The sequence below is a fragment of the Rhipicephalus microplus genome, chromosome 2, assembly GCF_043290135.1.
Source record: "Rhipicephalus microplus isolate Deutch F79 chromosome 2, USDA_Rmic, whole genome shotgun sequence".
NCBI classification, from domain to species: Eukaryota; Metazoa; Arthropoda; class Arachnida; order Ixodida; family Ixodidae; genus Rhipicephalus; species Rhipicephalus microplus.
In genome coordinates, this window is record NC_134701.1 from 43,557,799 (window position 1) to 43,570,532 (window position 12,734).

The 12,734-nt window shown below is 44.7% G+C and overlaps 1 pseudogene; it reads left to right on the forward strand.

The window, feature by feature from the left end:
• The window catches only part of LOC142788947 (transient receptor potential cation channel subfamily M member-like 2), a 1,303,464-nt pseudogene that overhangs the window by 862,951 nt on the left and 427,779 nt on the right, over positions 1–12,734 (forward strand).

The window sequence follows — 12,734 nt, forward strand, 5'->3', positions numbered from 1 at the left end:
CACAGACGGACGCATGAACGAATGGACGACGGATGCTTCGCCCCACTCTCCATCATTCACCCCGTGGATATGCTGTCATTTTTTTAACCGCTACGCTATGTATTATGACGCTGGAGTGAAACGGGCAAACACGACTGAACGGTTTCTATGGCGCTGTTCGCGACGTGAATGGGAGGCTATGTGCCGCTGCACCGAGACCGGCAAGTGTCCAATCGGTTGTTCCACATTGGGTTGTTTTCTTCATCAAGAAAAACCTATTTCATCCACTCGCACTCAGCAAAGTTCTCGTCGGTCGTCAATCGATACTGGCATTTACAATTTGCAGCGTTTGAAGTGCACCAAAGCGGCAGAGCTTCATAGCGTCCCGTCGGTTCAGCAGCGTGAAGCAGCAACACGGCGTCTATTCTCTGCGGCGCTCGAATGTACCAGGAAAATTGCCTGGGGGTTAATACTAGGGAGTTTCAGAATAGCGCACCGTGAGCCCTTGCGGCGTGGTCACTGAAACTACGCACGCGTCGTAAAGCCAGTCGCCGTGCGCTTTGGCTGCTCGCATGCAGAAAATCCGAAATGCCGTGTGGCGATCGCGGCCCGTGAGGCCTGGAAAGTGCTGTGAGTGGCTTCCATGCATTTGGGTTTGTGGTTGGGGCGAAAGTCTCTAGACTTTTCCCTAGAGGGTGCAAACGCTATTCTAAAGCTCATATGGCGCCCGCTATGCCCGCAACGCCCGCCGCCCCTGCAAACGTTACTCTAAAGCTCCCTACACTCGTTGATTGTCATCGTGGTCATCACGTGAAAGTGCAGTCTGATGATGCGCGCGTGTGTTTCGTAGAGTGTTCGCGTCTGTGATTTACCGCCCGCACAAGTCATGGCATCAGCGTCACCACATGTGCTTGAGTGAGCGTGCTCCTTTGGTGTCAGAAGATCTTGGTGATCTTTTGCGATATGCGATGTGTTGTGCGCGCATATGAGTATTAGGGGCGAGATATGAGGAAAAAGCAACCAAAAGAACCTCCTATAGCGCGACACAGTACGAAAGTAAACAAACCAGGTGGGAACAATGTGTATTGGTGCATGTATTATAAAGGAAATTATGGTCATTGGATGTGTGTGATTACTTTGACGTGTGTATAGACACAGCTGTGTCATTTTAACGAAATTTATGGCCATCGGCTCATAACTACTTGCCAGATTGAATTGTAGGTTGGGTAAGTGCTCTTTTCTACACTCGATGCATGAACGCCTTGCATGAAAAACACCATGCAAGGTTCTTCATGCCCGGAAATGATGCGAGCTATGTGATATTGCTGCATCTATTGTGATTAACACACGCGATCACAATCAATCATGATCAGTTCTATTGAGCGTCATCGTTACGGAAGCAACGTCGCTAAGCATTTTTTAGCGAAAAAAAATTGAGGAGGATTTGGTTTTCAGCCATTGTATCATTCTTAACGGTATCTTATTAGGAAGCTTTACCTTTTGTATATATATAATTTTTCATTTCGCCTGTACTACGTGCACGTATTACGCATAGAGGTAAGTTCCTTATACTAAATTAGAGTACCTTAAAAGCAAAGATTAATGCATTGCACTCCCCTCTCTATTGCAAAAACAGCAAGATGCCAATACATTTTTTGGCACTGCTACACGCTGGAGACACTAGTACACGCTTGTAATCACTGGCACTTCACTGGGCGCACTGGGAAAATTGCCCGCAGCTTCCCTCGGGGGAACACTCAGGAGGATGCGGACCATATAATTGGTTAACGGGGTGTTAAAGTGCGACTTACTTGGGTCGATGGCTAAATTGGTTAACGTGGTTGTGAAATGGGGTGTTAAATTGCGACTTACTTGGGTCGATGGCTAAATTGGTTAACGTGGTTGTAGGAGGGTGTGTTAAATAAGTGAACACGTACACACGTGTGCGAAAGGGCGGCGCTGATCGAAGGGACGTCGATCATTGTGTTTGTGGATTCGTTGGAATTCATTTCACCGCGACCTTGAACGTCGACGCGCCGTACAAACCAACCGACGAGCGGCAACTGAGCGAGCGAGCGCCGACCTTGAGTATATATACAGCACGACGGCGCATGCACTGTCAGCTGTTGAATGTTCTCGAAGCGCGACGCCACATGCGCGTCCACTGGAGAATCAGGAGAATTGTAGATGTCGAACGCGGTGTGTAGATGAGGAAGGGTGCACAGATGGTGGAGGAGTGAAGCGCGCGCGGTGTGTAGAGGAGGAAGGGATGCACAGATGGTGGAAGAGTGGGCGACGGCGCGACGGCGCATGCGCGCGCGTCAGCTGTCGAATGTTCGAGAAGCGGTGCGGACGGCGCACTACAAGGCGCGAGTATAAGATGCTCCGCATCTAAAAGCTGTGTCACACTGGTAGTGGTGCTGGCTCAACCACTGCGACGATTGTGCGCACTGCGAAGCGCTGGAAGAACTGGAATTTTCACTGGCAAGCGCTAGTGAATACTGGAGCACGCACTGTTTCTGCCAGCGCAGTGAGCACGTTATTGCAGCGTGTGTCGTGGTACGTTTCTGTGTCATTGGATATAAAACACTTGATTCGACGGCAGGGATAGATGCTACCCTAACAGATACTGAGCATGTGTAATTTTTGGGGTGCACGTACGTATGGCAGCAATCATAATGAACCTTTTTCGCAAATGACCCCTGTGTATACCGGCCATATTGGCATCATTGCTGTAACGATTCCAAGTTGCAGTGCTTGTAAGCCTGGAGCTTCGCGCCACTCCTAAAAGAAACAGGAAATTGTTTTTGCCGCAAAGTTTGCGGAACGTAAATTAGCTCTCTCGAACGCTTCGCAAGGCTCCCAGCGGAGGTGAGAAAAAAGCTGTCGTTCGATGCCGCCACACCGCATAAATCTATGTCTGACCATGCTTATCCTTATACTTACTTCAGGTAAGAGTAAGTAAGGTTCCGATGCTGAAATGCAGAATCTTCAACTATCCCAACTCACCACGTCGAGAGCGGTCTTACCCAGTGGCCGCTCCAGCGAGCATAAAACCTGTCAGGCCGGCCACGTTGGTATATATGTTACCGGCGCTTCTTGCTTCATGTACACACAACTTTAAAGTGAGAGAATAACTGTAAAGTATAATTTAGACATCCATGGACCTAAATCAGCTATTTTGTCTTGTGTCGATGTTCGCACAGGGAGAGCTGACGATCAAACGTCGCGCTTTCAGCTACGCAGGCTGTCACCGAAAGCTGCCGGCCGCACTTAGCCGGTACTTCTCCGACTGTTATGTAACAACACTCAATTTTCAGTTGTTCATTTGGTACGCCTTCTTGAAATGACTCCTCGGCACACATACTCAGCGGATTGCATCGGTATTTCTATGGGTGTTCTTTTTAATTGTTGGTATTGATATAACTGCATATATCTGTACACTGGCACGCCCACTGTATACTGCCAGCGGATACCAGAAAAACGGCTGTCGCTCGGCATCGCCACTTCGTAAATGCATTTCTGGCATTGATTGACCTTCCACTTACTGCAGGTACAGTTTTGGTAACAGTTAAAAATGTTGCAAAGCTCAAATGCAGAAACTTCAAGCATCACAACTCAGCTGCTTCGAGAGCAGCCTTACCCAGTGCCCCGTCCCAGCGAGGCGTATCGTGCCCGCTGCATCAGTGTACAAGCTGCCGGCGCTTTTTACTTTAAGTAGGCGCAATTCTAAAGAGTAATAATAACTGTAAAGTGCAGTTTACACATCCCTTAACCTAAATCAATTATTTATCGGCGTGTGCGGTGCCCGCACAAGGAGCGGTGGTGATCGATCTGTCGTGCTTTCAGCAACGTAGGCTGTCACCGAAAGCTTCCATCTGAGCGCAGGAGCCGGTACTTATCTGACCTGTATGTAAGAACACGCATATTGGAGGTGCTAATTTGGTACGCGTTAGTGAACTAACCTACCGGCATACTTTTTCAGCGAATCGCTTTAGTAATTTCTTGGGTGATTTTGTTAGTTGCAGGTATGGATATAAATGCACGCAAATATGTAATTTGGCACGCCAGATGTGTTTTGTTACATCGTCGCTTGCGCAAAAAATAATACTCAATATTCACTCGTGTGCGCGGAAATCTACCGAACAAGACATTTGAAACACTTGTACTTGTTCACCAATAGCAACTGCGAGAACCGACAATAAAAGAAAAAAAGAAAACTATTGGCAGCGACAGCTGACAATCTGTGGCTGCTCTTCCAGTAAATTTTAGATTTTTCAGACCTAAGATGTGGATGCTTCAAAAAAACTTTGCGCTCCTTCTAATATCCGCACGTCATTTGGTGCCCGGAAGCCGTTCGTCGCGGTAAAATCAAGACGCAATGGTTATTTGGAAAGGAATATCGTGTCAGTCTTGACTGTCCAATTTGTAAATATGAAGTTTAACGGCGCGTACTTTGAAGAAATAGTCATTTCACAACCGCACATGAATGCTTTGGCGTGGCGTAGTTCCCACTTCACTCCATATTTTTGGTCTCCACTTTCTATGTTTACCAACGCCTCTCAAACACTGTCCATATATATGCCTATGGCATCAGGTTTCTACCAGTATCAAATGAAAGAATACCTTTCGACCTAGTTATGTTACTGTGCCTGCACGGTATATGGCAATCTACAATGGCGGTGCACCATGCTGATGTTAATGCGCGTTTGGTTAGGCAATACTTCTTTGAATCTGTCTCTTCATTCGTGGAATCACAAATGGTTCAACAAGAGGTGCCTGATTGGCTTCATCAAGTAGAAAGCCTTCTACAGGTGAAGGAATTTTAAAAAGCCTGTTAAATATGAAGCTTTTACCTTTTTTCTTTGTTTCATGTTTCTACTTTGTTTGATGTATATATGTTTGCGAATGTTGTATGTACACAGGCAATTAAGAAATAAAAAATTGGCGTGGCGTAGTGGGTAGCGTACTCGGTTCAAAATCAGGAAGTGGTCAGTTCAAATACCTGTGAAAAGTCATTTTATTTTTGTTAGAGCTAAATTTTTTTTATTTTCAATGTGAATGCACGCCATTTTACTTATATATTTATTTATTTATTTATGGCGAATGGGCACCCCCGTTCTAACCGTGTGAAGCCATTTCGGCCAGACTACTGGGATGCTGCCGCTAAAGCGTCCCAGTACCAGCGCTGGGAGGCGCTGGTACCAGCGCCATACTAGGCCCATAATCAGGCATGGCACTGGACGCTGGTACCCAGTGGCACTGGTTCTTGCGATTGGACTGTGAAAGGAAAGTCTGGCATGGAATTCACTCGCATTCCCTGGAGAGGGAAAACCCTCTTGTCTGCACAGACTCACCTTCGTACAGACATATCATTGAAACTGGTTGCCTCTGTTCCAGCAAAAATAGGCCGCACATCGAAAAAGTTGAATATTCATGAGCGGATGGGAAACAAGGCAACACCATCGTGTGCAAATTGTTGTCGAAGCAAGTAAAACAATTCACCTACAGCTTTTAGTCACTGCCAGTTTAGCCGCGTGCATCGCCTTGGCATTAACTTGACGACAACGTATGCAATGCCCCTCACTGTTAAACACACTGGGCACTACTTGCTTTTATTTGGAATAAACAAGACGCCGAATGAAGGTTTGGTGTTAACCTCCAACACGAAGACAAGCATCGCGACGCGAGACGTACATTCAGTATTTACGGCAGCATAAGAACCGAAATTCACGAATTCAATCTTAGATCACTTCGTTTTTCGCTTTGTGTCACAGTTGGCATAGCTTACCGAAATTAGTGAAGAAACCTGGCCTCAAAAGTTATGAAAAAAATTGCAAATGACCTGATGCCCCTGTTTTATTTTGTAAAGCCATAAAACAATGATTCCTTAAATTTGACCATTATCGTGATACTTTACTGTTTGCTTAGTACAATCATAGGTACCACGCGAAAACATTGCTTTCGAGAGATGTACATTGCTTGTTCGTAAACTCCGAGATGAGTGCAGTTGGGGGGGGGGGTGCGATTTAAATAAGAGATATATGGGTAAGCTGACGCGTAGGTCTGTGCCTTCTCAAGTTTATTTATCGAGGCTTGGATTATGAATTGCAGTACCAATGAAGTATTGTTGGGTCATGGTTGTATGCGTGAAAATAAAGACACTGTTCGGGAACTACTTCCTTTGTAGCACAGATTCATGAAAAATAAGGGCATTGAGACCGTGTGTGTGGAGCTAGGATTTATGGTTAGGTTGTCACCATCTATAGGCACATTTGTAATACTTCACGTGCGTGCATCGGCAGTGCAGTGAGTAAAGAGACCACAACGTTTCGCCGCAGATCGAGAGATCGAGTTTTCCAATTCAGGTCATGCAAAACATGCAATCTTTTTCTTTGTTAGCTGTTTTTACCGCCGTAAGTTCTTCACTAAAATATGTCCGAGAAGTGTTGGTGGCACCCGGCATTGAACACTTCCTCATTAAAAGTGGTACAGTCACCTCGTATTTTAAGTGTATCCTCCCCAAATCGTTGTTGGACAAAATACGTGCCTGATTTAGCCCACAGGTTACGCGTCTTTCCTATAGAACTTATCCTCGCGTTGCCGGGTCAATTGTTGCTGAACGTGTAGAGAAATTCATTCAGTTGATTTCGTACTTACGGATGGGCCACTACGCTACCACACGTGTGGGCTCACCGAAAAACCGTGACAAGCGTGGCATACAATGTTTAATAAAGAGCTCATGAGCTAAACAACTTCAACAATTACAGACCAATCAGCTTGCTCTCTATCGTACAAGCTGATTAGAAAGGTAATTGCTAACAGAATTACGGCAACATCACAATTCATTCAACCAAAAAACAAGGCTACTCAGCAATCAACCACGTCCATACTATCGATCAGGTAATGGAAAAATGCTTAGAATACATCCAACCACTATATATGGGCTTCATAGAATTTGCGAAGAAATTACATTCAGTAGAAATATCAGCAGGCATGCAGATGCTGCGCTATCAGGGTGTCGAGTAAACATATATAAACCTCATGGAAGAATTATACAGATGATGAACTGTCACCATTGTGCTCCATACAAAAAACGACACAATACCGATCAAGGTGTGACACAAGAGGATACATTCTCCCCAGTGTTATATACCGCGTGCTTGAAGGAGGTTTTGGGAGGCCTAGAATGGGAAGAATTTGGTATGAGAGTTAGTGAAGAGTGCCTTTGTAACTTGCGCTTCACCGATTACAATGCATTTCTGAGTGGCTCAGGGGACAAACCGCCACTCATAATTATTGAAATAAACAAGGAGGGCAGAAAGGTAGGTCTTCAAATTAATCGGAAGAAAACGAAAGTAATGTACAACAACCTCGGAAGAGTACAGCCCTTCGAGATAGATAGCAGTGTGCTTGAAGTTGTAAGCGGCTACGTCTACTTAGAACTGACAGTAACTGTGCAGCAAAAGTGTGATATCGAAGTATATAGAAGAATAACAATATGGTAGAGCGCTTTCGGCAAGCGTACTCAAATCATGACTGATATATGACTTTCATCTTAGAACAGAAAGGTTTATAACAACTTCATCTTCGCGGTACTTACATACTAAGCAAAAACGTGGAGGCTTACAAAGAGGGTTCAGCTTTATTTGAGAACGTCGCAGCGAGAGATGGAAAGGAAAATGATAAATGTAAGCTCAAGAGTCAAGAAGAGAGCAGTGTGGATGAAGGAACAAACCGGGGTATAGATATCATAGTTGTAATCAACAAGAAGAAATAGACATGGGTCGGGCATGTAGCGCGTAGACAGGATAATCGCTGCTCATCAAGGGTTACGGACTGGATATCCAGAGAAGGCAAGCGGGTGAGGGGGTGACCGAAAATTAAGTGGGCATATAAGATTAGGATGTTTGCGCGTGAAAATCGCAGCATCAAGCACAGGACCGAGTTGACTGGCAAACATAGGAGAGGTCATTGTCCTGCAGTAAACATAGTAAGGTTGATGATGATAATCATAATGATGATGAAGCTAAACAATGAGAAAGTATCAAACAAGCATAAGTGAACAGTGTATTAGGTAAAAGACGTTAAGAACATCATAGTAAAAATCAAGAAAACATGATAATACGAAGGGCGCGAAGCGTGAATATAAGCTAGGTAAGATGTTATCCCAGATATGCAGAAATAATGAGTGGGTAATAATCAATAAGGTGCTGACATTTGTGTAGTAAGCATACCAACGAACTCTCTCATTGCCACACAGCTGTGTTATACAAGACTGCTTACAGCTGCGGCTGCTTATAATAGAACAAATGGGTCGCCGTGGTTACGAGAGAGTAATTGAGCACAAGGAATTAATTACCTAAGGATAATCACCTGCTGTCTCTGCATTCTCGAAAGTGTAAATGCACGCCTATACGTTCTGCCTGCGCAGATGTGCAGAGACCGAGAAAGGAATGAATGTGTCATATGGTTGAGAATATCGATAGCTTCGACAGCGCATGTTTGTATCTATACCGTTGACTGAACTCCATGGAGATGAAAATGCCTTAAAAGTTAGTTGCAACACACACTACTGCGCGTCAGATTAATATGTAATTCATCTTGCCTGGACACAAGAAGGCTAGACTTTCTATTGACCTTTTTTTTTCGCAACTGTTAGTTGGTGTTCGAGGAGTCTTGAATTGCGTGTGTTCATAACACGCCCTCTTTTTTTAACTTGAAAGCCTACGAACTATAACTATGCCTCTTTTTGGGCTAGGGCGTGGTTCGTTTTTGTATTACTACAAGTATGCGATGTATCATTACCTGTTGGAGTGTACAAATTGTTTTATCTCATTCTCGTGACAGGAAAGGTGACCGCTACGACTCGGGAGTCACAGCGGCTCATGAGGGAACGTTCATCCGAATTACCCCTGCGTTATACAGGATGGTCTACCTTGTGTGGAGCGCACCCATCACGAAGTTCTGGGTTCATCAGGTAAATACGAACCACGTTATTTTGTAGTATGAAAAAAAAAAGAGAACTAGATGCGATGGGCTACAGAGATCTTCACGTCTTCAATAAAACTTTCTGCGGGCAAGCTGTTGTTGTATCACAGATTTTCTAGCGCAAAGTAGAATAGAAAAAAAGATACTGAGAAGAGGAGAATACTGTGCACTGCATTCTTCTATTGTGCAAAGTAACAAAAACACCGACCATGGTAAAATACGCAAAAATTAAAACGACGTTTTGGCTCACCACACGGGAGCCTTGTTCATAGTTCACTGTGACTGTGAACAAGGCTGCCGGGTGGGGAGCCGATACGTCTATTATTTGTGTATTTTACTTTGGTCGACAATTTCACATTGCACTATGTTTGTCCCCGACCCGACGGGATTCCGTCCAGCTCTCTTCACTAATCTTCGGTTCTCTTCAAGTATTTCTTTACACTTTTGCCCTGAAAAATGTTGCCTGTGGTCTCTATCTGCGCAAAGCCCGAAAGCAACCACACCGCTCTGCGTGGTGACAACCTGCACAAGTTGCGGGGTCTGACGTGGTGGGCCTAGGAGCATGCGAGGCTTAATAGACACGCTGGCTTACTTTGCATGTCTGACAACGTAAAAGAAGCGCCATGCTTACGTCGAACGCGCAGCAGTAGCTGTCACAGCGATAGCTGAGAAATCGACATTTCTAGGGTCTTTTTTTATATTCTTTGCGTAACTGCTACAAGCGAACTTGCAAGGTACCCTCTAGGCCATAAATAATATTTTTGTGTAATACGAAGGGATCCACTGTGCCATCCTTCTTTATTTTCAGGAGAAGAGTGGTACCCGCTACACAAATGAAAAACAATATTGTCCAGTATTATTACTTGAGCTCCTGATGATCATGAATTATGTTTAACGTTAATGTAATAGTTTGCAGTATTGTAATGTAATGGGTTGCAGCCCGTGGTTATGCAACTTACTCTGTGTGACGCCTGATGTTTTTTTCGTTGTCCTAAAGCACATTATTACATACACTAGGCACTTCCCTTCTCATCAAGCAGCCTGCCAAGGGCCAGTTTGTCACAGAGTTTTAAGCACCGGTGGTGCTCAGTTGAAAAAAAGAAAGCGGTGAAGCTGAGTGGTAGAGCACTGGCAGGGCACACGGGTTTACATCAGAAACTGCCGTAGAGGTTCTTTTTTTTTACTGAGTTTTTTTAATATCCACTAGTGATTACGGATACCGACAGTGGCAGACAATTTGGCGTAACGACGCTTGTTTTGATCTCATAACAGATTTTGCTGTAAAAAATGCCCTTGTTTAACCGCATATTCAAAAAGACATGACCTGGATAGCCACGTGTTGTGGGACACAAAAATAAAAAAACAAATCACAGCGTATACATGGATTGGATGATGATGAGCGGGGTGAAGCACTAGTGGGTTTCATCGCTAAACCGTGAATAAGTGGCGAATATTGCCCACTACACCATATATACAGCTTTTGCGTTTATGACATAAAACAAAATGCGTTTATGACTTTCTGTTGTGTCTACACTCGGAAAGCGCGCTTGGAGGATTACTTCTAAGGAAGAAGACGCAGTAAAAATGTAAAGTCCGTTCGACGGCAGCTGGCTACTTGCGGATACACGCTTTCCTTCATGAAATGGGTGCAGCGACAACTTCAGCGCCCAGCTCAATCGCACATCGCTGCTACAAGAAAACGCGCATTGGTGCCTTACGTCCCAGGCTTCGGCAGAACCCTCGCTCGGTTTTCGCGTGGCTACGACGTCCAAGCGATTCACGTTCCGACACGAAAGCTCAGAGCACATCTCACAAATGTCAAAGATAAGTTGGACAGAAAAGATTTTCCCGGTGTGGTGTATAAAATTCCTTGCAAAGACTGTGAATACGGACACATTGGCGAAACGGAAAATTACAAAAGAAGGCTCCGGGAACATTTTAATGACGTTAAGAACAAGAAAGTAGCTTCTAATGTCCTCGCAGAACATGTTGCGTCTACTGGGCATGCTATCGACTGGGATAAAGCCTCCATCAGTGCCACGGCAAGAAAGTTGTTACCACGATTGCACATAGAATTTCTGGCCATTCAGACTATTGCGCATACGTTGAACAGAAATATTGGGACACTCCCCCCTGTGTACGCGCGATGGCTGCAATAGGCGATGAAACGGGCATAAGAAGAGCGCACTACGCCATTGGCGGTCACTGTGAACAAGGTTGCCGTGTGGGGAGCCGAAACGTCTTTTCAACTTTTGTGTATTTCACCTTGGTCGGCGTTTTTGTTATTTTGCACTATGTTTGTCCCCGACTAGACGGAATTCTGTCAGACTCTTGACTACATTATGTATACAATTGCACCAAGTGAACTGCCAGAACGAGGATGAAGCCGGCTACACTAAAGTCCAACTGCGGCCATGCGTGCCGAACATGTGAATAGGTGTGTAGCCAGGGGTTGGCACACCAGGCATGTGCCCCTTTCCCCAAAAATATTTTTCACCGTGTGATAGAGAGCGTAAAATGGTCATTTTTAAGCGGTGCCCGTTCTGAAATCAAAGTAGCCTCTCCCCCCCTCCCCCAAAAAAACTTTAATTCTGGCTACACGCCTGCTCGTGAAGGTGCTTTAGGTGTCAATGGTACAATGCTACAATGATAGTTCCATTTCTTGGGGAGGGCAATTCGCATTCTCATATTTGCATAAAACTAACCTCCGAAAACTGCGAATTTCTATGTCACTGTGAGAACTGCGGTGGTGACAACCCATCATACTGACGATGTTGCGCAGCATCGAAAAAGGCAAACTATATAGTACACTGCAAGTGATGGAAAACATGTCCTTCAGTGAAGCTGAAAGGAGGTGCTCACCGTTCTGCGGCACAACCAAGGTTCATGTAGCGAATCAAGGGACAGATAAAGGTCGATAAAGATGTCACTACCAAGCGTGCCAACCACGTCAAATATTCTAGCATGATTTGGTATAATATGCTGCGAACACTCAGTGCTTCTCCCTTGAACAGATATGTTCATCAGCGAAGAGCTGCAATCTGTCTCCAGATTTCTCCTTGTCTTTTTCCTTTCCATGTTCTGCTAAATTTACATCCAGTGCAATGCGCATTGCCTTGACACAACTATCTGCTGCTCATGAGATAGATAGATAGATAGTAAGATAGATAGATAGATAGATAGATAGATACATAGGTAGATAGATAGATAGATAGATAGATAGATAGATAGATAGATAGATAGATAGATAGATAGATAGATAGATAGATAGATAGATAGATAGATAGATAGATAGATAGATAGATAGATAGATAGATAGATAGATAGATAGATAGATAGATAGATAGATAGATAGATAGATAGATAGATAGATAGATAGCGTTTCAATGCGCCACTCGTCAAGGAAGAAGTTGGCATTTCGGCCGCGCGGCGGGTGCATCGCGATAATAAAAAAAAATCAGTTCGAAAACTGAATGCTGTCAGGGCTGGATCTTTCCCGTGTTAGCTCCGACAGTTAATGGTGACCCTATAAAGAACACACAGCTCCGATCATCCCGCATGGATCCCGCCGGCTCTGCCACCAATCCTACTGGTCCTGACGCCCACAAAGACGCCAAACCTAGCGGTGCTGCAGTCGCTACGATTTAACATGTCAACCTGCCACCATTTTGACCCAACAGCCCCAGCACAAGGTTTCTGCAGGTTGTGGCGCACTTCCGTCTACGGTAAATTACCAGTCAACAGATCAGACACTGGGATCTGGT